The 26,768-nt window shown below is 41.1% G+C and overlaps 1 long non-coding RNA gene across 1 annotated transcript in view; it reads right to left on the bottom strand.

Annotated features, from left to right (window-relative positions):
• The window catches only part of LOC128627898 (uncharacterized), a 337,323-nt gene that overhangs the window by 131,124 nt on the left and 179,431 nt on the right, over positions 1-26,768 (bottom strand). The window contains exon 4 of the long non-coding RNA XR_008392191.1: positions 13,061-13,375. This is a non-coding gene — a long non-coding RNA (uncharacterized LOC128627898). The remainder of the gene's footprint in view (positions 1-13,060; positions 13,376-26,768) is intronic.

Below are 26,768 nucleotides of genomic sequence, written 5' to 3'. Positions count from 1 at the left end.
GCAGGGCTGCGAAATGGGTGTGCGGGTGAGATGCGCGGAGAGGTCAGGGGAAAGGGGTAGAAGTCAGCGATTTATGAGTTGTTGAAGTCTCTGGGGGTAGATGAGATCAAATATGGGATGTATATTCTTATCATCGTTATCATATTACACAAATGTTTCCTTGGCAAAAGAGTACTGATTGAAAACAGATTCAGAGTTTTAGCATACATAAGTTTGTAAACCACTGTTCCAAAATGACCATCAAAAAAGCCAATAATTAGGCAATGTCCTTCCATCAACAATGAACTCCACTTCTGGAGGGGGAATTAGGAACAGACCGGCCCCCTGCCCACTCCAGCCTGGGTAGGACGCCAGCCGCTGACCCAACAGATGCCAAAGTCAGCGGATACTCTTCTATGAAAGTTCCTTCTTTTAAATTGAATTTATGGGGGTGACGGTGGTTAATAAAATTATAGATTTTAGAGATACAATTCTATAATACATCATCTGCATATGGTATTGTATGTCTTTAAAGTTCTAATCAAAAACCTAAAACTTCACTCATACTAAGCACTCCTCTCCTCTATTCTGCAACCACAGACTTTCTCCCACTCTGCTCTTTTCTTTTTTTTTCTTGTGGATATATCTGTATGCCACAAATCGGCTATTAACTCCTCTTGGAAAAGGTGGTGTAAGGATACAATACAGTACGATCTACTATTTCAGAAGTAAACACTGTAATAGGAAATCACAGGGCTTTCAATATCTGTGAGAAAGCAGCTGAAGAGTCAGCACTAGAACTACAAAATCTGAGCACAATGCAGGGCTCCTTGCTTATGATTATTTTGGGGCATCTAAGTCCAACTAGCTGGCCTCTAAGTGCACAAAACTGCTGGCAGGGGTGAAGAAGGAGAGCATGGGAGGAGTCTGCCAAATTTTAGCTACTCAAATGCCAACCCAAGGCACAAGAGGTACCTGGCCAAGGCTCTAGAAAGGCATTCAATCCCAGGGCCAGAATCCAGAAAAAAAATGCTATGAAAGCATCTGAAACTCAAATTATTAATAGTTTTCTTAGCAGAAATCTTTGATAGCAAAACATTGTAAAAGATTCTGAGGGGCCTGGAGATGGAAAAGAACACACGTCTGGGAGCCCCGGGCATCCCCGCATCCCGGACGGGCCGATCTGCGTTTCCTGTTGAGCAAAGTGCCCCTGCGCTGCGCTGCTGTCCTGTGCAGGCAGACACACTGGTGTGTGTGCTGGGGGGGGGGGGGGGGGGGGGTTAGGGAGCAATACCTGGACAATTTCACTCACTTCTCCTAAATAAAATGTTCTAATATTCTAAATAAATGTGAAGTATTCAGTTCTAATATAATGCTCTAAATAAACATTCTAAGTAAATTCAGTTCTAAATAAAATGTTTTAATATTCTGTGAGGTCTCTCATTGTCACTAGAGAAATCTCTAAAGAGACAGAAACATAAACTGCTGGTGCTTGGTTAGGCCTGTCTTCCAGGAGCTGAGGAGTTACTTTGGGGGGCTTTCCGGACGGACGCGCCCTAAAGGTTTTTTCAGACTGCTCTGCAACAAAGTTGATTAAAATGTATTCAATGACGCTTCCTTGGAAGCAAATAAACAAGAGAACAATACTTCACTCATCAAAAACAACCAGATATATCTATGAAGTATGCAAAGCAAGTCAAAATTCTCTCTTTTGTGCTCTGAAAAGGGGAAATAATTTAGTGCAGATCTACTGGAAAAAAAATGAATATGTACGAGCAACACCCAAGATGATGTCACATCAGTTACTAGCTTCAGGTCAACTGCTGTGTAACAGGAAGCTTGGGACTGGAAACAAGCAGGACCCAGGCCCCTGCCTCCTCCCCTGGACCGATCTGCAGACTCCTAATGACCTACAGAAATAACACTTTCCACTCTGAATAGTGAGATAGTAATTTGTGTTTCCAATTCTGGCATTTCAAAAGCTAAGCTTAGAATATACATGGAAATACCCACTCTAAAGAGCATTCCTATATAGTTGAGAGGGTGCCATAAAACACCATTTAAACACTGTCAAAATAAAGAAGTTAAATTCTTCTTAACCATTCCATTTCTGTCAACACCAAACCCAATCCTATCAGGTTATAAAGACTGAGGCCAGCAAGAGCTGCACCACTGCATGAATCATGAAAGCAAAATCAACCAGAAAAAGAAGAAATAGGATTAGAGAACACTGAAAAGCTGGTTTTGGGGGGTTTTGCTTATTTGTTTTAATGCTCACTCCTAACCAATCCAATTCGCATCTACTTCTGTGCAAAAAGCTCTAAGATGTGTGTTGGCGGGGGTGGGGGATACCATCTCCACCCCCACCAATGCCACAACCACAAAAGGATATATTTCTGTCCACTGAAAGGCCAGTCTTTATTCCCTGGGAAATTTCGCTGATGTATTTATTCTTTCTCTTCTGCCTTCCTCAAACTATCGGCACATAATATACTAAAGCATCATTTTAAAAGGAGAACAACGGGAGGAGGTCAAGGCTGTTCACAGACTTGTAAGATAGAGGTAGTTTGCGGTCCTGGTCAGTGGTTTCTATCTTTCCATGGGAGAAAGATATTTGGGAATACAAGAGTGAGATACTAAAAAGAATGCAGCCTCTCGAACTCGTTATCATTGATAAATTCCCTGCTTGATTTGATAACAAATACCACTTTTCCTTCAGTGACACAGGCAAAAAAAAAAAAAAATCACTGTGATAACAAAGGGACTATTATTTCTGGTACCATTTTCCTGGGTCTTGTTAATAATCACACTTGCAGTCAACTAATGCCCTAGGTTCCCACATCACTAAGTAAATATTGCCTGGTGGCACACGTCAGTGTCCCCAACTTTGCATTCCAAAGATGTCATGAAACCTATCAGAAAGGTCAGATCTCAGTAAATGAGGCCAAAGCAAAAAAAAAATTATTTCCCTCTTTTCCACTATTCCCTAGTTACAGCATAAATTCCTGCGTCTCTGGCTCTCACTGGAATTCCTTACCGGACACTTCAGTGGTCACTGCAGGGCCATCCTATCTGGCAGGACATCACTGGTTAGTGGAAGTTCATAAAACCACAACCCTAGAAGCAACTTCTGGATCTGGACTCTTAATTCAAGATTTGTTCAATATAGGAGGTACATACGCACCCTAAAATTAGAGCTTTAAATATATATATATATACACACCCTGTAAAATCTTCTCTAGAAAAATTCCACAGCTCTCCTAATTTGTCAAGGACTCATACTACCCTCCCCAGTTTAGAATCACTGAGAGCAAACTGGTCATTCTCAAGTCTTGTGTACATCAGACAATTCTGTAGGGAACTTTTATTTTAAAAAATATGTATCTCAAGGGTATGGGGGGATAAATGGTAATGGGAAAATATAATAAAAATAAAAATATTCTCTCCTAAAAATACTCATCTCAAGACCTCACTTAATAAATCAGTATATCAAGCAATATATTGGTAGACAGGGCCTATGCCATGTGAATTGGACTTTTTTTGAAAGTGTCTTTAATAATTAGAATACATGGCCAGGGTTAGAATACATTATTCTAATACATTAGAATAATTAGAAACTTTAGGCAGTTTTTATTTTATTTAATCACTGAACATCAAAGCTAAAAGGAACCCCAGATATCAAGAACCAGCGCATTCCTTGTACAGAAAGGGCCCAGACCTGCTGAGAAGTCCACCCAGGATCACACAGCCACTTAGAAACAGAATTGCAAGCAGCACAACCGCTTCAAAGAAAACATTGGGTGTCAATGGAGGCTCTGCTGAAGGATAAAATGTGGATCTCCCCACAATGCACTGCTTTAGGTTTCTAAAAACCTCATTCATTTTTTTATAAGAAAAATCACAAAATTAGATTTAGCAATGTTCTATTCAGTCTGCTGAAACCACCTTCTGAAATTCTTCTTTAACAAAGAATGTTCGCCACACCTTAAAGCTCATATGCAGAAATTAATTTTCATCTGCATAAACACCATAGTAACTACAACAGAAGAATCACAACATTTACAGGGATATAGCAGAGTGGGCGGGTCATTGTGACAAACACACAGTGACAAACACACAGTGACAGTTGCCTGACCCTTTCTTTTATCTGCTGTGTGAGAAGTTCCTGATGGTCAAAATTATGGCTTGCCACGCTTTGTTATACTTTTCTTTCTAGCTGTTTTATTTTATTTTTAATGATCAAAAACCAGAACTAGAGCATGACTGTCCCCACAAAGAGGTGTAAACAGCCCTGGCATCCTCTTTGCTTCCAGAAGGTATTTCCATGTCCCCACCCAGGAAGGACAGGCCTTTCACCGCAGATCAAATAGCGCATTTATCCTAACAGGAAGGCCTTTAAAATGCAATTCAAGTTGACGGAAAGAAAGGGAAAGAAGGAGGTGACTTTAGCTTTGTTAAATTTCACAATAAATTTACACCCAGTTTCAGCAAGTGCTTTACAGTGGCTTCGCAGCAGCTGAGATAATTGCACTGCTGCCCTCTTGATGGATGAGTCCCCATGGAGACAAGTCGACGGAATCCCAAGGTCGGCATTCCAGGGCCATGAAAAGAATTCTTTCAGTACACGCCCACTGTGACTTGGTTGGGGCAGGGTTTGTCCCTACCCCACTGAAGGAGACAGAGTAGAAAGCTGAGAGGACAGGCACACAGGCAGGGAAGTGACAATTGTTGACATTTAAGTGCTTACTGTACACAAGAGCTGCTCTCGGATTTTTATACATTACCTCCAGTAGCTTATAAATACCTGAAGATTAAAGTCTCATCATGTTCAACCTCTCATAGAGCCTAGGGAAATCCCTTAAATGCAATGTAGAATGAATAAATATGAACTGAAATGAAAAAGAAAATTCCAGAGCATCAGTTCCAAAGGGCACAAGTATTTCACACAAGTTAACACTATACTCTTGCTGTACGACCACACTTCTTTTCCAATCTGCCATCTTAAGTAAACTACACACTTTACATATTTATCCTTTTCACTGTCTGTTTCCTCCTATTAGAACATCAGTTCTATGAAGATGTTTGTCTGCTTACTGCTATTACCAGCATTCCTGGGATAATGCTTAGGAAAAAAGAGGTAGCCGATATTTATTTAATTCGTATTGTCAAATGAGAAAACTGAATGTTAAGTGAGAAGACAGCACCAAGCTAGGCTTTGGAGATGAAAGTAATACAACGCCTCATCCCGTCCGCAGAGAACACTCTCGCTCTCATTACTGCTGAACGTGGACATGGTTAGGACTAAGCTGAAGAATACTTTTCTGCTAGAAAAAAAAATGTCTTTCATAGATGCAATCTGAACAATTTAGAATTGCCCAGTCACATGTACTTTGCAATGAATGCTGATTCTAGTCCTGTGTGCAGTGCTGTCCTTAGTCCCAGGCAATGGGCGTGACCTAGGAGGCCCAGCAGTCCCAAGCCACAAGGACACCCTGGCCAGGAGCACAGAATTCCCTTCTGGTTCACGTGCCAGATCCTGACACACCGAAGTCCCCTGTTCAAACAGCCCAAGCTCACTGGCAGGGCTTGGGCGGGTTTTCCCCAGATAGTCTCACAATGGTGGACCCATCTTTGTAAACTTTTCTAAAAATATTTACTTATTGATCTGAGAAAGAGAGAAACATCGATTTGCTGTTCCCCCTCTTTATGCATTCATTGGTTGATTTTTGTATGTGCCCTGACCAGGGATTAAACCCGCAACCTTGACCTATTGGGGTGAGGTGGCCTCGTCTTTAATAAGCTACCAAGGCCCACAGGATGAGGTACGGCTCAAGCACAGACACGTGGACTCACGCCACAATCACGCACATCGCCCCGTGCTTCTGCTCATGCTACCTGGTCAGGCATGGAGCTCTATGAACAGGCTGGAAACTCCAACTTCAAACCTGGCCTCCAGAGTTGTTATGAAGGTGTGGTTTTTGTCAGAGTAGAATTCCCGAACACATTTTAACCATTTTTTTTCAGTTTGATTTATAACTTGTAAATATTTATATGCACAGTACGTGGACCTGCATTTGCATTCTAGCCCTGAGCATTTACAATAAACAAAAACCAATGCAAGAGACACAGAGGGTCAGTTTCCAACTTGCGTAACGACATAAAGATAGCAACTGGAAGAGCCAGAACTCAAATCCAGTTCTTCGCAACCTCAGCGCCAGTCCGCAGAGCAAACCCTCCCCTCCAACTCTTCAGCTTCAAAGCACTTTTGTGTGTGCTCTCTCTGTCATGATCATAACAGCAAACCCAAAGGCTCTCAGGAAGTGAGGCCACGGGTGGGTCCAAGAACACACAGCCCATCCTCTCTCCTAACATCCTGGGCTTTTTTTCCCTTTTAATACCATAGGAGCCAAATGCAGGCAATTGTAAGTCCAAATGGTCGCTCCACATACACAGGCGTGTAGCTACCTGCAGTGCAGAGAGAATCTATGCTAGAGGTAAGCAAGCAGTGACACATGCCTCAGGAACCTCACAAGATGCAGCCTGAGGCTTCTGAATGTACATCTTTTACAACTCTAAACCCAGAAGTGCATTAGCGTTCTTGCAAAACAGGCTGTGCGGCCGTTTACAAAGCCCACGTATAATACCTTCATAAGACTTGTGCTTACAGAGATCCTTTCATCCAAGAAATTCAAAGCACTTTACAAGTCCAGAGCCATTCATCCAAATACTCCAGGGGGGTTTGCAGGTGGTCTGATTAGATTCATTGATGAAGAAACTGAGGCACGCTGACGGCCTAAGTCCCCTTCTTAAAAACAGTTTTAACATTGAAAAAATGACTTCCCTGAAACTTCTACAAAATCACGCTACCGATACAGAGGGAAATTTTTTGCATTATTTTTATAGAAATCACATTGAATGTAATGAAATTAAATACCATGTTGCAGAAATCTATGACTTGCTGCAATTCTTTCAACCACAAGCGCCATCAAAAATTCATGCTCAGTCCACTGCAAATAGTTTACCATTAAAGTTGAGATAATACTGTCTTTCAAAATGCAAATTCTATGATCACAGATTGTAAGACAGAAATTTCAATTTTTTTCTCCAAATAAAATCAGGCTTTTACACCTTTGGCCAAAAACCACTTAGCGAAGGTAATTAGCATACCCTCTCTAGTCTAGATGGAATTGATTTCAAGCCAAGGAGATTAGATTCATTTGCTTTTTAGTGGGAGGTAAATGGCCCCAGGGAACTAAGTCTGAGAGTAGTGAAGGAAGAGTCCCTTCATAAATAAGGAAGATTAAGACATATAAATGAGGAAGGATAAAACTATAATCAAAACACAAAGTCTGTGTTGAAAACATACCTGACAATTATGTTCATGCCAATGGCCAACACTTAGTGCTTATTGTGTGCTAACCACTGTCCCTGGTACTTATAAGTCACCCTTTTTACAGAAGGGCAAACTGAGGCCCAGAAGTATTAGCACATTCATACAGTCTCAAAGAACTTCACAGTGAAATCAGAAAAATTACCATTCATTAATTCAATGAATGGAACTACATAGAATCTGCAATAAGAACATTTATATAAATTTCTCCCAGGGAGTTCACCATCTAATGGAGGAATGCACAGGTAAAGCCACTTTGAGGTGGGCGTGTACTAGGCACAAGAGCAATGCAGTGAAAGCTGATGAGGGGCTGGGGCAGAAGAGGAGGACTCTGCAGAGAGGATGTCCATTTCAACGAGCAGATAAAAGAAGAAAGGAATTTTAGGCTTATAGGAATGGCTTACGCACGTAGACATAAGAGAACCTAACCCGGGTCACCTGTGCTGGCTGGTATGGCAAAGAACGAGGGTGCAGGAAAACAGCTAGCGAAAGCAAATCTTAGGCTGGATAGGTATGAATAGGTAAATATTTGATGTGCAGAGTTAATTTACCTTTACAGTTGTGTGTATCTCATCTCCTTCATCAGGTCGTACATCTCCTTTAGGGAAAAAACCTTCTAGGTCCCCGAGGAGTGGTTTACGCCTGATGATGTTGAATCTCAAGGATTAATTGCTGTTACTTCTTCATCACTTAGACAATGGTTTACAGGCATCGCTATTTACACTTGGCTTATATTAACTTATTTAAATATTATACCAACCCAATAAGGTAAATTCTATTACTATCACCATTGTCAAAACAGAGAACTGAGTCACAGTGAGGCAGCCAGAACAAACACCTGCTAAACGGCACTTCACGGAATTCATGTTCCCAAAGCACACCCGAAACTGCAGTGAAGATTTGTTACTAGAGATTCTCTTTCCCTACGATTGCCAACACTCTTCCGTCCTACCCATGTATCCTCACCAGCATAAGTAAATGTCACGGACGTCCCAGGAGCTGACTGACTGACAAGCTCACGAACACTGTCTTCACTATCACGCAGCATCTGCCACTCTCCTCCTCTCCTGCTCAGTCCCATCCAGTGATGTCTGCCAATGAGAACCAAGGTCACGGGTACTAAAGCCCAAGGTACTAATTTAGCTGCTGACACACCAACGATGTCACCTATCACAGTTACTTAATGTTATTGCTGCCAACACAATTCCCTAACAGAGTTAGTGGTGTCAGTTCGCATACGCAATGTGGCACGCAGATTTTGGTGAATGACTTTTCCTGAGTTTCTGCTTTCACTTTTGACCCAGTGAAAGGGGCCCGGGGTTTCCAAATGATTCCAGAAGGAGTTCAACTGGAAGGTAATCCAAGTGATTGTCAGCATGCTCTCCTTGGAGTTCTCCTCCCCTCTGTTAGCACATTTTGAGGTTTGGTTTACATAAACATTCCTCTATTTGATTGCAAGCACATTTGGAAAAGCACAGGAGGTCCATAAATTTTTATAACTCAGCTTATATGTAGTAGGCATTCAGCTTGTTGAATGAATCATTAAAGCATTAATTTTCTAACTCCGCCATAAGCTCCTTGAGAGTGTACAAGTCTCCTGTCTGTTCACTTCTGTTCCTGATTTCCTTGCCTGTGAAATAAGTTAACAATAGCACCAACTCCAAAGGGTTGCGGTGAAGACCCGTAAAGCACTTACAATGGTGCATGGCACACAGTGAGCAGTCAATAATCATTAGTTATTGTCAGGAATATTATTCCCAGATATACATATATTTAACACAGACATCGTTTTGATCCTATGAGGTACCAGCAATGGCTGTTTGTCCAACACGACTAAGTCTTGTCTTTCCCCGAGCTTCTTTGAACAATGATGAAAAAAGTGGCTCCAGGAAACCAGGAGACGGGACTTCCAGACTTGCCCAGACAAGTTTGAATGAGTGAGCACAGGTAAGGCCAGAGCTATAATACCAGTTACAGCTAAACATCATGTTTTCCTCCTGAATTTAAAACTACCCCCTGCAAAATAAAAGGCACACACATGCTTCTGAACAATTATGATTACACAAAGTACAGCTGACCAAAGAGCCACTGCTGATAAACGGCCGAAAAGGAGTCACGCAACACACCTTGCTTTCTGGTTGACACACTGACGTGAACCCAACTAATATCAGACAGTGTGACCTCACCCTGGGATGGAGCCAGATGTTTCTCTAGAGATCTCTACAGTTATCAGATCTGGAAAGTGTTTCCCTCACTTTTTCTTTTAGCAAAACAAAAGGTAACAGGGACCGAAGGAGGCAAGCAGGTAGAAATCCTCCAGACTTCATGACCCTAAATTACCTGATGATGAATCAACAGCAATTCTTTCATGGTTTCCATAGAAGGTAAACTGCTAATAAAAATATCTGAGCTTCATCATACTCTTAACCTTCTCCTTGTCTCTTATAACTGGAAAAAGATTATACAGGAAGATTCACCCTTCCTGACCAAAGGGCACCCCTTGAACACAATTTCAGACAAAACCTGTTTCTTGTTCTATCTCCAAACCCTTCTTCTTCCACTCCTCAGTCGGCCCCCTTCAATTCATTAACCACAGTAGGACCCCAGACCCCATCATTAACCTCCCTACCTGCCACCAGTATGCCACAGTGGAAGATCCCAAAGTGTGCACTGGTTTTAGGCACTATGCTGACATTTGCTGGCTATGGATCTTAAAATTCCTTCACCTCTCTGATCTCTGAGCCTTGGTCTCTGCAGCCCCATCACCCCATAACTCTCCTAAAGCCATTAGACCACAGGCTTCTAAGTGTGCAGAGAAACAGAGAATTATGGGAGGCCAGACCCCACTCTTCTCATATGGGTAAAAGAATCCTGCAGAAATACATGTTCTTGGGGGTGGGAGCTGCCTAGAGAAATAATTAAGACAACCAAATATGGGAGCAGGGGATACTATCTTTTCCCCCGAGTGGAATGAAAAAGGGTGAGTGCTCATGAATACAAAGGAGAAAAGCTGGCCAGGAGCCCAGAGGTGTGAAGTGCACCTCGAATCTTCCCTCTCTACCAGTGCAGAGTATCTTTTGTATCTGGTGGAATTTAGAAAAGGAGAACTAGGCGAATGGCGTGTTTTCAAGGGAGTGGGCCGTGCACTGGGTACTGGAACACATAGGTAATCAATAAATAATATTTCACCCGAATTCAACATCTTTCTAGTGGTTCTCTCTAGGAAAAACCCTCTCTGCTCTCTCCTCCTCACTTAGTGAATGCCGCACAAGCAAACACACAAATTCAGAGGGTCAGAACAGGAAAGGCCACAATTATAATCACAGTGCATTGAAGACTTTAATCAGTTACTGTTTCAGGATCTCCCCAAATGTTAACAGTTCACAATCAATGGGAGCAGTTGCTTTGTAAATTGGATTTCTCCTCCCTGAATTTGAGAACTAGAAGCTTGCACTGCTTGACTTTCCTGGAAAACATCCAGATTTGCACTACAGTTTCAGCCCTGTGGGCCGGGCTTGGTTTTCTAAAGACGACAGCGAGTGCCTGGGCAGCCGGCTGCCAGGTCCGCTGTTAGGAACCATTTAAGTATTCTCTGAAAAGAGCCTTCTGGAAATCCATCAGGTTATTTTACTTGCAATGTTTTCACTTTCTTCCCCATTTTAAACCCGCTTTCTCAGTGGTGTCTAAGTGCTCAGGTAATACACATACAAATTCTCTGACAGACAGATGGGTAAGTAGCATCTCATGGTGCCCTTGCTTCTTAGTGGGGAAAAAAACCCCTCAAAACAGAACGCAGTCATTCCGCCCTCTCCAGTGCTATAATAATCGCTGCAGGGGGTAGTTCTGCAACTACAACTGCAGCACAATAGATGTATAAATTAAGGCTACTAATAATGCTTGACAATACAATGGAGCAAGTATTCTAATATTCTCATGCCCATAAAACCAGAAAAATTACTTTAAAACCTGTAGCAAAATAAAACTTGTTTAACCATTTTTGCAAAGTCAGTGCTATTGTCGCTCTTTTTCCCCAGTATATGCTTTTCATGTAACTGAATACATATGTACTCCAGGAGTGTGGACTTCCAAAGGGATAAGATTTAATTTTCTTAAGCTGTGGGCCTTACCAGTTTTGTAGGTTAGTCTCTATAGGCACAGAATACCTGAAAGTTTATTAATGACTAACATTTAAGAAATCTTTACTGAAGTGCTCACCACAACTAAATAGCTCTTATTTAATTCTAATAAATTATTGTCCCCACTTTATAGATGAGAAAACAAAGGCTGAGCTAGGTTAAACTATTTGCCTCATGTAACACTGCTGTGAAGTCAGACAACCAGCATTTGGGCCCAGCAGCTCTGGCTCCAAAGCCCGAACAATTAGCTCTCTCTGCAACACCCTGGAGGTGGTACTGAAGTCCTCAATTTTAAAGGGGAAAAAAACAAGTCACTTACATCATATTTCTCCTCTAAAACATCTTACTGGGCCAGATTAACATGGGCCCAATCCAGAGAGGTTTGGCTGTCAATACCTACGGGAGGACAAGAACTAGAAGATGGTTTTGCTTTTGACATTCTCCCAGCCCGAAGCCCAGAAATAAGATTATGGCGGGGGCCTCTCTGAATTATGGCGATCGGTGAGAGACCCTGGCTACCTCCCCGCTCACCCACCTGCTTTGAGTTACCTGGAGATATGGTGTTTCCTGAACTATGCACATACCAAGAAATGTCAAGGCCATCAATATTTACATCACATGAACCTGAAGGTCAGTTCAAAAGGGTACCTGTTATTTATGGGAACGTTTTAGTCGCCTAGAGCAGATGGGGAAAAAAAGGAAGATCTTGGAACTCTTCCCATTTTATCTTAATGATCTCTAATATAAGAAGTCTACTGCCAACCGCTAAGGCATTCCATAGTGAAAGATAAAAATCAGTATTTTTAAAATATCCCTTGTGGCATTCACTTTTCATAAATCTAATGTCACCAACAATAAGACGTCAGAAGATCCCATCACGTTAATTGGTGCCTGAAACCTCTGAACAGTAAGCAAGTCTAAAGTGATGATACACCTGAATTTTAGAATGATTTTTGTTCTAAATGCTATATCTGCACTTTTTAAAAACATGAACATAAAGGCACAGAAGCCTATATCTAGAGCCTATATCTAGGATGAAATGAAGCATTTGAACATGACCCAATGCCTTGTTCAACTCCTTCTGTGTTTGCTTGCAGTGTATTCACACGTATATCTGGATAAAGCTCTCTCCACCGTCAGTTAAACCCTTTTGCCCTAAACACACACACACCCTACAGAGTTGGCGGAAAAACTCTTTATCCACATCCACCCAACTACCCATTTTGCCACCTCAAAACTGGAATGAAGTTCATAAAAAATCACAGATAAGCTTCTATAGTTTATCTGTAGCTTTTGATAAGCTTCCTCCACCAAAAAAAAAGTTGCTGAATTTGTCATTACACTCCTCAGCCTCAGTAATACCTTAACCTTACCAAAAGAACCTGAGTTCTCTAATTAGACCATGAAGTTTCTTCGTTGTCCCAACAACATAACAGTCAAGAAATACAAGGCATGGAGGAAATAAATAAATAAATAAATAAATATATATATATATATATATATATATATATGTTAACAAGTAACTACATAATTTAACCAATATTGATATACTAACCTTTTTCATGGAAACCTCCTTGAAAAAGGAAAACAAAAATTCTGAAGACTACTGCTTGCAAAGAAGTGCTCAGAGAGTATCAAAAGTTGTATTCTCCCAGTTGAAATCTGAGTTTATCTTCCTGTTTTGACTAGAGGTCTCTTGACGAAGGGCCTGCGGCGTTGTAAATTATCCCATTACTCACTCTCCTTGGCCATCCCCACTGGAACAGGAAGGAAGTAAATCTTGGAGTCCTGCACTTATATCCCTTAATCATACACGCACATGCCCCCAAAGCAGTAAATCACCGTCTTTCACTGTCATCATGATTCACACCTGAAACAGAGCAGAAAGACAGGTATTCAGAAATGCCATTACCAAAGAAAGGTATCTTAATACATTAAAAATAATAATACATAGGCACCACAGTGTTGTTCTTAAATAGAACAGCAAGACTATAATCTAATTAAGAGTCATCATCAGCTGTGGTCATTTTTTTAACTCCTCACCTGAGGACATTTTTTCATTGCTTTTAGAGAGAAGGGAAGAGAAGGAAGGTGGGGGGGAGAAAGAGGAAGAAGAGGGGGTGGGGGAGAAAGAGAAAGGAAACATCTATGTTGAAGGCATTGCCTTCTCATACATGCCCTGACTAGGAATCGAACCTGTGGCTTTTTGTGGGACAATGCTCCAACCAACTGAGCCACACCAGCCAGGGCTCATCAGCTGTGTTAAAGGCGACTTTTACAGAGCATAGCTTTCCAAACAGAACATTTCAGGACTCATTACCCTTTCAAGCTCCATTAAAAATTAAAACCAACATCTACATCATATTAACCCACTTGGGTATAACTTTAATTAGTGGAATTTGCCCCATTGTTAGGCTGACTTTCTTCTCTTAACTTGGCAGGGCAGAAACATGACCAATTATATGTTTTAAGATGTTGCCTAATTATATGAAAAATCTCATTTAATTTTACATAGAAGTGGTTAAGAATCAAAATATACCATCAATCCTAAAGGAAAATATTTGAGGTTACCCCATTTTCTAAGATTATGGGCCCACTGATTTACTGCACCTTAAAGAAAAAAGAGGAAAAGAGGTCTTCCAACAGTCAAAGGGCCTTCTGTTATTTTGATTACAAAAAAATGCAGGCCTGGTTGGTGTGGCTCAGTGGATTGAGTGCCAGCCTGTGAACTAAAGGGTCCCTGGTTTAATTCCCAGTCAGGGCACATGCCCGGGTTGCAGGCCAGTTCCCAGTAGGGGGTGCACGAGAGACAACCATACATTGATATTTCTTTTCCTCTCTCCTTCCCTTCCCCTCTAAAGATAAATAAATTTTAAAAAACATTTTTAAGTGCTGACCTTTAAAAAAACAAACAATGCAAATTGTTTTCAGGTTTACATGAATTGTATTACGTTTGGGTGAGTTTTCCTAGCAATACACAACTACATTGCTTCCACGTATCTGTTTTGTCCCATTGTCTCAGAGAGTCGGTAACAGCAGGGCATACTCAACACTTAAGCACATTAAACTCTCTCTAGCTGGGGAGATAAGTGCCATGCCTTCATCCTGCCAAGCAAAAGCCAACAGCCAACAGAACAAGGCCAAATGAGAGAAAATGCCTCCTACAGATTCTACTGAACTTTTTGTTGAGTTTGCACCATTATTATCAGCTGCACTTCACAAGTGCCCGGGTTTCATCAAATTTGTTATCAGTTCAATATCAGTGTAACACTACAGTGGTTTCCCTGCTCCTAGATTTGAAACTGGCAAGCAGATGCTAATGAGTGTTCTGTCTGCAAGATATACTTTTTATATTGAATTCTCTGGCCTTAATTTTATTTCATTTAAAAATTTAGAACTAAAGCCTGTGATGGGCAAAGAAATGCATTTTGATGCTCTTTCATCAAGAACCAGACCAGGCTGACACTCAGCTGCTGTCTGGGCTGCTTTTCAGCAAAATGGCCGCCTCAAGGATTAGGTTCTGAAATGACTGAGAATAGAGATTGTTTTGCAAAAAAATAAAAAGCAATGATGTACTATGGACAGCAGTGACTATATACACAGAAAAAAAGCATTTTTTAAATCAAAAACAATGTAGTACATTTTTAAAAAATAAGGTAATTGAAAATAAATGCTTTAAAAGAATGAAGTCAATGCTACCACATTTTAAGGTTGTTTTATTTCTTATTGATTTCAAAGGCATTTTTAATAAGATCATATATCCAATATTGAGGGCCCAAAGCTCTTTGACTGCACATAAATGAACTGTGGTCTGTTCAACTTTCCAATGACTCTAGTCCAGGTTCCATTAAAATTACATTAAAACAGAAGTATCTCCTTTGACATTTTGGTTGTGCTGTGGAAAACACGAATAATGCCTTAGCCCACACACACACCCACACAAACATACACTTTCCTCGGTAAGCCCAGGTGAACTAACACCTGGCACCCACGTTGAAGAACACGGATACAACGCTACTACACAAGAGAACACCATGGTGAATATTCCCACACAAAACATGAGTTCCTGGTTTTATTTCAACCTTACTAGTGCCACGAATTATTTTTTGAATGATGGATTTTTTTAACCACACTTGTGTTATGTTTTACCTGCAGCTTTAAAACTGTGCAAATGGAAAAGAAAACCAATCTCAGTAAACATTCCCCTAGCCATCACCAGATTTAGGAGAACATTATTTGTAGACCTGAAGAACAATGCAATACAAACCACAGATGCTGGTGCCTGTCAGATCTGAAGTGTCCAAAGATTAACCCACAGCAAACTATCCCCTCACTGCATTCCAGGGTCACTTAGAGCCGAATGCAAGGAAGATGCCTTTTAGCTAAAAAATGTAGATGTTCGGCAGCTGCAAGTCAGACTTTAAAAATGATCTCTGGAAAACCTCATGGGCTTATGCTATCCTAAAATGGCAAATACCGACTCTCTTTTTTTTTAATGTAATGCCAGTAAACCACATTCAAGGTCAGAAAAAGTCTACTTGGCCACCTGAATAAATCTGCCATATTTGGTATCCAAAATTAAAAGGCTGAGATTTGAAAGTAGTACTTAAATGCTGGATTTCAATATGAAAACTTAAAGTTCGGGCAGGGCGTAAGCCAAAATAAGGACAACTCATTTAATGGCATTTAGTCAGCTCACTTGTTAAATATACACTGATTCACACACAGTTAAAAATAGTAGTGAAGTTAACCAAAAATGGCTAATATCATAATCAGACACATATATTGAGCTATTATGTATGTTTGAAATAACTACTAAATTATTATGTCTGTCTCAAGTAGGCTAACAGATAACTAAATATTGTTAAAATAGTAAAATACATGAAGACATGTATTGCGAGGACTGCACTCAGCAAAATATCACTAAATTATATCTTTACATCCATTTGCTTTAAAATGCACCCCCACCGGGCACATTCGTCTACTACACAGAACACAACCAGAAAGGAGTTCAGAGTCCGCAACCCAAATGACAGCCCGGGAGTTTGTGGGTTTTATAAGTGGTGGTTTGAGATTTGGGTTTTGTTTCTCCATATAAATAAAATATCCATGGAAAGATTCTCCTGACACTATGAAATCAAAGAAAAGGAGATTCCTGAGTCAAGTGGTTTATCCATTTCTTTTGACCAAAAGCAGTTACAGGACCAACTAGATCAGTAGTGTCTTCCGCCTTCCCCTTGATTATTTGTAGCAACATATAAAGCTCTTTTCTATGGAGATAACCCTGGTTTGTAACATGATATAAGTTTCAGGTGCACATTATAATTTGACATGCATACACTACATGTTCACCACCAGTGGTCTTGGGTGCGTCCACCACCCACCTACACCCCATGTACCAATTTTGCACACTCCACTCTCCTCCTTTCTGGTAACCACTGAGCTGCAGTCTGCATCTATGAGTTTGTTTTGTTTGTTCATTTGTTTTCCCCCTAAATATGAGTGAAATCATACAATATTTGTCATTCTCTAACTTAATTTTAGTATAATAGCCTCAAGGTCTATCCATGCTGTTGCAAATGGCAAGGTTTCACCTTTTTATGGCTGAGTAGTATTCCACTGTGTGTATACACACGCATGTACACATATTTCATACCATTGTTTTTTGTCCATTCATCTGTTAATGGACACTTAGGCGGTTTTCATATCTGGGCCATTGTAAAGAATGTCTAAAGCTGCTTTTATTGATTACCAGCAAATGTTTCCCATATCAAGTTTGGTACTGAATAATGAACCACAGATATTCAATTTTAATCATACACTAACAACCCTCCAAAACATTAAAACCATTTTTGTGACATCAACATTTTAAAGAGGAATTTTAGAGGAGAGAGATTAGGGAAAAACTGTACAGATACAAAAAAAAAAGTTGTTGTGGAGGAGCAGAGGAGAAACTGAATTTTTCCCATTACCCTGAAGGTACTGCTTAGGTTTAATTAAACCCAGACCGAAAAACAAGTGCAAACTAAGAGCTTTATTCTCCAGTTACCAATATGAAGAGTTTACTAGCTGAAGGGAATCTCTTCTGAAAATTTTTATGGTTTACTAATGAGTACTTTGTACCAATGTCCAAAAACAAAAAGCTTTTTTGAGCCCACCACTGATGTTATGAATGACTCAAGAATTAAACAGGGCAGTACCCCAGCAGGTGAGGCTCAGCTGGTTGGAATATTGTCCCACAACTGAAGGGTTGTGGGTCCATCCTTTGGTCCAGGCACATATGATCCCCAGGCCTGGAGCGAATGAGAGGCAACCATCGATGTTTCTCTCACATCGATGTTTCTCTCTCCCCCTGATTTTCTCTCTAAAAGCAACGAAAGAAATGTCCTCAGTGAGGATTAAAAAATATATTTTTAAAGAATTATACAGGGAAATTAAAAATGTCTCTGTATCTTTGGTTGGATAACAAGAAGCTCTTGGGGCTGACAGAGCAGCTTGTTACCCCAGAGCCCCAAGTCTATAAATCTCAGAGCTGACATTTCCCAACCCGGGACAGGAGCAGATTAGAAGATCAGGAGAGACATTTCTATTCTTAAGGGTCAATCAGCAGCTGCTGTCCTCATTTGGAATACTCGCCTCATATAAACTTGTTTATGCATTTGGTATGTTCGTATATTTGCCAATTTGCTAAGCTTGACACCAGTAAGATGGCTGAACATTTGCTGTTGTCCATTTGTTGACTTACACAAACTCGATGCCTAAATGCCACCTAAAAAGAACTTGACCACCTGGGAGGGGACAAAAAGTACTTGATGGAGAAAACTAAGACTTTCCTTGATTTTTCTGTGGAAAATGTCAAAAACAAATAATCATTTTCTAGTAAGTTTAATGACACTCTTATTTATCCTTTCTTTTGCTAAAAGCTAGATTTATTCCCAATGTGTTTCAGTGAATGGTCACAAATGCTACTCAAAAGGGCTTTAGGTGCTTAGCTCCAAGTGAACGCCAGCTAAATAAACAACAACCCTGAGAACACAAACATACAGCCAGTCTCGTTCACCAGTGGAGTGGTGCAGGCTTTTCTGGGAGAGAGCTCATCTCAGGATTTCTTTCTTTTTTCTTACCCTAAGAAATGGCAACATCTATCAATTTATGAAGAAGACCTTTAGAATGAGACCAGTGTTGGACTTCTCCAGCTCTAATATATAATGAAAACCTCGATGGTAGAGTAATAGGAGACTCTGCATTTTAAAAAACATTCTCACCACATTGAGCGTATTTAAGTATGGCCAGAGCCACAGATTTAGCTAAGCACGCACCTGTAAGATTTCAGGAGCACCAGGAGGCCCTACTACTCAACACAATCTCTTCCTAGGCTGCTTGTCAGATCCCCAAAGCCCCACCAGGCTGTGTCCCAAGCATCAAATCCCCATGGAAAAATGCATGTCTATTAACTCCTTAGCATAACTTTGCTTAATATTGGAACCGAGGAACCAGACCCAAAGAGTGCCATCAGTTTGACAGATAAACCACAGTAGGAGTGGGGAGTGAAGAAAAAGTTTTATTTGGGGAGAAAAGCTTACAAGTTAGTGTGGAATGGGTGACCAAAAGCAGTAGAAGGACTGAGGAAATAGAATAAATCCATGGAAAGCCTACAGAACAAACAGAATTTTGGTCCATTTTGAAGTAAAACACATGTTGAAACTTGGCTTCCTGTGGCAGAATTTATTGTTGCATAATCTGCACTGTCCGTCAGGTAAAAACCATATCTGCTGGAGAAGCAGGGAGCAAAGCCTTCCTTCTTGTCCTGCTTGGAATCCTGCCCTTCTCTCCCATGACCTGGGTGCCTGCCAACACGTTCCCTGTTAACACAGACACCTCCTTCTTCCTACTTACTCTGTTCTCTCGCTTTCTTTTCTCTCGTTCTTTCAAACAATTCCGAGACTAAAAATTAAAATTGCCTAAGTAAGGGCAGGCACAGTCTTTTTAAAACTCTACCCATCAAAAGCATTTCCAGGCGGGCCAGTGTCGCTCTGCTCACTCAGAGAGCACAGACACGTTTGAGCGAGGAAAACGTCTGGGCTACTGACTCTGCATCCCGGCTTTATCCATCCCCCAGCACCTGGTGTTGCTGCTCACAGTTATTATTCAAAAAGAGCCACTTCAATGTTGGTTGCTGACCAACATTTCTGACCCTACCAAAAAATTTAAAATGTGAGCTTTTTGAAGCAAATGACATCCAATCAGAACTGGGAGATTATGTTGAGCGTATATTCTACCCAAAGCAGGCCTAGATCCTACAACGTGTCCGAACAGCAGTTAACCTTTTGGTATTAAAATTATAGGAGCCTAGGGAGGGGGTGGCGAGCCAGCAGGTCATAAAGCTAAGATCTACTTAGGGAATGACCGTCCGTTATGGCCATTAAATGGGCCATTAAAAAGGAATGATGTTTAATTTCTTTCTACTTTTCCCCTTTCCTTTTTTCCTTTTTACCCCAAAATGACAGCCTCATCCCTTCATAGCTCTGCATTAACTTTTCTAACATCAAGTCACTTAAGAAAACTCTGATCTGTTCATAAAACTTTGACAAAGTTGAAGAATAAATTCTGATATCCCTGTCGTCTCTGGGATCACCGTACTGCTTGGTAGACGAGCTACATTCTGGTCAGGAGCAATTCCTTGGATAACAAGTCTTGCTAATGGGGTGCTGTGCCTTTGATCGATCCCTTCTCTGGAAACTGTCAGGATACATATAGGTTCTTCCCCTATAGGTTTAAAACGGCCCTACAAGTTCGGTACAAACATCTATAATACATAGCATCAACTTTCCCTCTTCATATGCCACTACTTAGTGAGGGGAAAGGTGTAAGACCGACAGCAGAGAGGTGGAAGAACACAGGGAAGGGACCCGGCACAGTGGGGGGTTGTGATTCCCCCCAACCCTAGCTGGTAGAGAAACACAAGCTTCACAATTAGTTCACAGTGAGAACTCTGTAATGCTCTCTTCAGCAGCCCATGGTTCACCCATTTAAAGGTGAACCGCAGGTTCGCCTTTCTAGAAAATATTTTATTATCATTGTTCGTAACACAAGAAAAACTAAATGGTGCAGAGAACAAAAATGTTTTTACAGCCCCCCACCCTAGGAGACACACTTGAGGTTCTCCAGCAGCTGAAGTTTAAAAGAGGAATTGAAGATGGGCCCCTCCCTTCTCTACTAGAAAAGAATACAAGCACGGCAGTCAGGAATCAGACGTCGTGAGGTCTAAAGCTCTCTGTCTCTGAGCTCTCCTTCCTTCCATCAGTGGTCTTCTGAATCTCCCACGACAGCCAATCCATCTCCCCTTCATGGTCCATTCTTAAACATGCCTTTGGACAGCCAGGAGGCGCACACACAGAGCAGGAAGGAAGAGTGAACATCACTTGTTTATTTAAAAGGTATCTATATACCATGTTCAAAGCAACATCATTCACAACAGCCAAAAGGTAAAAGAAACACAAATATTCATCAACGGATAAATTAGTAAATAAAAAGTGTTATGTCCATACAATGGAATACTATTCAGCACTCAAAAAATTTTTGAAATAAGTGAAGTAAGCCAGTCACAAACAGACAAATACTGTATGATTCCACTCATGTGAAGTATCTGGAACAATGAAACCCTTAGCAACACAAAATAAGGTGGTGGTTGCCAGAAGCGGGGGGTAAGGGAGATGAATGTTATTTAATCGGCACAGAGCTTCAGTTTTGCAAGATGAAAACGTCATGGGTATTCATTGCACAATAATGTGGATACACTTAATACTACTGATCTGTACACTTAGAAATAATTAAGATGGTAAATTTTATCTTTTCACCACAGCCAAAAATACAGAGCGAGAAACAAGGTGGGGCAAAAGTAGGTTTACAGTTGTGAGTACATGAAAGTTAACTCTTATATTATTATTTATTGATTACTGTGTTATTTTCCACATGAACAACTATAAGCCTACTTTTGTTCACCCCTGTATGACTAGTCCATACTCTGTAGGAACTAGTTTTCTAAATCACTACTGCATTTTCACTGTATCTCTTTTAAGACATTGACCTAATGGGAATAGTACATTGGTGCTAACTCATTTGATTCTCTCGAGTAGTAACTTGTATCAGCCTTTGTTTTACAGACTTTCGAGGAAACTGAGGCCCAGAGCGATTAAAAGACTGGTCCAAAATCCCTGTTACGAATTGATGGTATTAATGGTGTCTGATTCTTATGTCACATCCTTTACAAAGTCTCTTCTGGTAAGACGCTGCCTCTACTTCTTCAATTCCCTCATCAGCCCTCGACCAGCAGGCTTTCTTTACTCAACAGCTCTCTCGAAAGTGGCCGATTACCTGCACATCTCTGCTACTCAGTTTTGTGAGCTTACGGATATCTTACTTGGAGTCTCAGAGGCAAGTGATATCCTTGACCCACCATTTCCTTCTGAAAATAATCTCTCCCCTCAGTTTTCTGGACACTGGTTATCTCCTAGTAATCCTCCTCCAAGTCTGACCACTCCTTCCCTATCATGTTCTCTTCTGCAGTTCTCTCCAAACAATGGCTAATGGGTAACTACATGAACAGTTAAGAAAGATTTACCTTAAACTAATTTAACACATCCACGGGGTTCTTTTGAGGCGTTAACAGGTTCTAGAGCCTTCAGATTACAGGTCAACCAGAGTTGTAGCTTGAAGGCAAAGACTCTGCTTCTCTTACAGCTCTCAATGCCTAGCACAATATTTGGAACATAACAAACCTAATTATAACAAAATCCTCACATTCAAAACTGCTTTCACTTACATGCTCTGCCTGATTTCATTGAGAAAACTTCCCAGACAATTCAATTCAACTGTCCCTTCATTCCATGGCCAGTTTAGGGTCCAACAGGGGCAACAGACAGTAGCCAAAGCAGTAGAAAAATGTCTCTGTTGACTTACTGTGGAGTTCATGTCAGAGCCCTGATCTACGGTCTCACAGCAAACCCAAACTATCTTGCAGCAATTTGCACAAGGATGCTGCCGCTGGTCCCCAACTACTGTGCCTCCTCCTCCTTCTGCCCTCAGTGGGCCTCACCCCAATATAAAAGCATTAAATGAGATTACAAAACTTGAAGACGTTTCTTGTATTTTCTAATTCAATTCATTAAGTTAAAAAGTTGAAACCCTAATAAGAGAAAATTAGACGAGGCTCAAAAGATGTATGCATACACCAGTTTGGCTAAATTTTTGGTGACGTGTCAATCAGGGTAAGACTCGGTTAAAATTGCCATTAATGTCTCACTAACTGGAACGTGGCGCAGTGTTGTTTTCCTCCCTGAAAGTCTCTACTTCACCCACCGGCCTTGGTGAATGTTTTCCATTCCAAGCCTTTGAATAGGACTTTCTGAAGTCTTCATCTGATCTCTGACCTGGAGCCCATTCTCCTATTAGTTCTACACTCAGCATAATGGAATGTTAATGGGCTGTTATGATTTACTCTACAAAAATCAATGGGGTAGATCCTGCCGCGTAAAGAAGCTGCTCTGGTGGGTAAGACTAGCCACACAGCATTAGGTACCATTTGAAAAGTGACCGCCTCAAGGAACGAAAATCTCTCCTAGGAAATTCGGAGCTTCCTTACACTGATTTTTTTGTTTGCTCGTGTTAGAGATTGAGACTAATTTCCTAACTCATTCCCCATACCCAAAAAAGCAGAAAGAGGTAACAAATCCTTATTAGCCTATAAAAACAAACACCATCCAAGCGATGGCAAAATACTGATAAAAATTCAACGGAGAATGATGATCACTGAGTTCTGAATTGGGGAGGCAGACAGCTCATACTCAGAGGGGTTCGTTTGTTAAGTCTAAAAAGTAATAATAAACCCAGCACATAACCATAACCAACTGGTAGGTTCAAACAGAACATTGGAAATGAAATGGTGAAATTCAAAGAGCAGTTTTTGATAAAAATTATTTATTTTTCAATAAGTGAAACTTGTTGCTAGTATAGTAGAAATGAAATTTCAACAAATTCTTTGGTAATAAAAGTGTGGTGGTGCATGAGGTCGGCCCAAGAAAGGGTGAAGCAGGTTTTTTTAAAGATCATGTTGCTTTGAATGAACGGGGGGGGGGGGGGCCCTTCCTAGACTCCTGAGAGTTCTAGAAAACATGTTTTCTTTTTCACTGCATTGTCTTGAATTCTATGCGTACTCAGAGTTAAGGCTTTTTTAATTTTTAATTTTTTATGGAACACATGTGTGACATTATCATTACCAAACCAGAAGGCTCGACTCTCAGGGAGACCATCGTCACTGACGCTCAAGTGTCTCACAGGGCAAACTTCACCCAGAGAAGCCGAGGCACACGCGGGGGCGTGTGCGGATGGGAGGGGCCGGCCCGAAGCCACTCGTGGCGGCGGAGTATTTTATCACAGTCTTACTTTAGAATTGTCCCCTACATGGTAATAAAACAAAGACAGACTTCCAGTCAGTTTCACTGTTTTCAAACTCTAGAGACAGCAACCCCTTTTACTGTGTGTATAGGTTGCTGAGCACGCCTCCTGCCCCCCACTGTTGAAGAAGAACACATTGTATGAAATGTAATTATCACCGCTACCTCCGGGAAGTCTTCCTGAACACCAACTTCACGCAACTCTTTGGAGCACGTGTTACAAATTATCATTTTCTGTTTACTGTTCTTTCTCCTTGCTGGATGATAAGCTCCCTGAGGTCGCTGAGTCTGAGTTTGCTTTCTTGGTATTTCCAAATGTCTTACAGAGCGCCTTAATAAGACACAACCGGCCCTCAGTAAAGGCTTAATTTACGGAAGCCCCATTGAACACCTATTATCACTAGGCCTTGCTCGAGGCACTGGGGTTACAGTAGTGAACACACTGTATGAAAACGCCAGTCTGCGGCGCCCTCCCATTCAAGTGGTGTTCGACTAAATGAGTGGATGAGCGGTAGAGCCTGCAACAATGCTCCCTGGTAGCTTGGAAATGTACTCAGGGACACGAAACAGAAAGCACGCATATCGTCTGCTTTTATGTGATTCATTCAAATTGGAAAAGTCAAAGCCTGGTTTGCAAATGAAATTTAGAGGCATGGAATCTTCAGCTGACCCATTCACTTCCCTGTATCAACAACCAGTCTCCAAGGCATGAGGCAGGGCCCTTCCGTGTCCATCCCACTACCGTGACGTCCACAAACTGCCCACACACCCCTCGCATGCACCCCCAGTTACCTTCGGAAACTGGAAACCATGCTGCGAAGGGTGTTTAACAAGTATCAATCCTCCACCCCAACACGATACTAACAACAACAAATACATGCAGAATATAATTGTTAAACTCCTTTTGTCTGTTTTGAACCCTCCAACGGCACATGAAATGGATAGTTCAGAGCTTCTTGCTGTTTTTTTCTCTGTTGCTATGCACTGGAGGAACAAGGTGTTTATGTTACTTGCCTACTTTTAAGCAGGTGATTAGTTGCAAAATCAAACTTAAAACCAGAACTATGGATTCAAACATCAATAATTATGTTGCAAATACATTACATCATCCACAAGAAGAGATCCAGGCTGGAAATAGAATTGGGAATATACACAACTCCCAAACCCAGTAGGACTCTCTCTTCCCAAAACTGCCTTCCTTATTTACACACACACACCAGTGTTGCTACAATGTAGAGACCCACAGGCAGGCCCACGGGCAAACCCACCAGGCTTTAGTACCTGTAGTCGGCAGATACTAAACCTTCCAAGCAATTTACTCATAAGTAATCTATATCATTACTTCACTCATTTCTAAATCACCAGAGGTGATCTGTTCATCTCATGGTCAAAGACAGTCAACCCCAGCGGAAAGCTCCTAGTGGGTCAGGATTGTGTCACATCTCCTGGTCATGCCCGCCCTCGGCACACCTCTTGACAAGTAGCAGAGCCTTCAGCAAATACTCCGTGAATGCATGAATGAATGAATGAATGAATGATGATTCCACGAAGCTAGCAACTGTGAACATTGGTTCAAGGATTATGGTTACATTCTTTGTTTTTTCTTGCCAGTCTTCTATTAATTAGATCTGGAAGCATTTGAAGGCAGAGACGCTCTCTGTCTTCCTGCACAAACCGTGCGCAGAGCCCCAGATGGTGTCAAGTGCATGTGCATGTGTGTTGCATCAATATTTGCTCTTTGATTCGATGCTCAAACACCACCACTGAGTCATGTTCGTCTGGCAGATCATGTGGTTTTAATAATTAGCATCTGAGGTGGGAAAGTGCCTTTTTATTAAAAAAAAAAAATGAGGGTTGTCCATGAAGTACTGAGTGATACTGCTCTACTCTGAAGAATGTTGGATGCAAACACATTCCCTAGCAGATAAATACATGAATAAAATTAAAAAATACACAGATAAAAATCTCTCCGAGGAGCACCACATTATTGTTTTTTACACACACACACACACACACACACACACACACACACACACGCAAAACCAAGGAAGTATGCCAAGCAATACAAGTGCTTACAATACCTCCGGGAGCCTGAGGAAACCATTCTATTTACTTGCAGTGTGGAAGCATCGCGGCAACTGCTCCAGGAAATAAAAGACTCATTCTTGTGTCCACCATCACTAAAAGTTAAAGAGTCCGCTGACCAAACATGCACGCACTAAATGTATTATTAGTCAGACTCCTAGGCTGAATACGGCATTTTAATAAACTGAGTTTCTGGCTCCCTATTTGCGGTCCAAGCCTTCAGATGGGGGTGGGGGAGGGGTCAGAGTAAGGGGGACAGGACGGATCACCTGATCAATCTCCCACCCAAAGGAAGAAAGCCTTTCTGTAGTTATCACCGGGATCTTTAGGAAGTGCAGTCATTAGTCCCTATTTCCATGTAATGAACATAATTTCATCTCTTTGATAATAAAGGGCTTTCAAGTGGTACAAGATCATGTTTTTGAATCATTTACGTAGTGAACTGTGATGATGTTGTCATAGAACACTGGGCCCAGAATATGCCTGAGAAAGCACACTTAAAAAAAAATGGAAATCCTTGATATATTTCACTATCATAAATCTCTTTCTCCTAAGAGAGATGCTTGAACAGAGCACATGGTTAAAGCATTGAAATGGTTGCATTCTGGTTATCTGGGGTTCAACTTTATGTTCTTTAAGAAAAATAATGCAATAGTACTATGAGCTCAAGCAGTCAGATCACAGCCGAAGGCAGTGCTGTTGTTAGTGCTTAATTGAAAACTCTCC

The sequence above is a fragment of the Artibeus jamaicensis genome, unplaced genomic scaffold (genome assembly GCF_021234435.1).
Source record: "Artibeus jamaicensis isolate MK-2021 breed Jamaican fruit bat unplaced genomic scaffold, CSHL_Jam_final contig_482, whole genome shotgun sequence".
Taxonomy (NCBI): domain Eukaryota; kingdom Metazoa; phylum Chordata; class Mammalia; order Chiroptera; family Phyllostomidae; genus Artibeus; species Artibeus jamaicensis.
The sequence above is the reverse complement of the archived record's forward strand: the minus strand, read 5'-3'. Positions and strand labels throughout refer to the sequence as shown.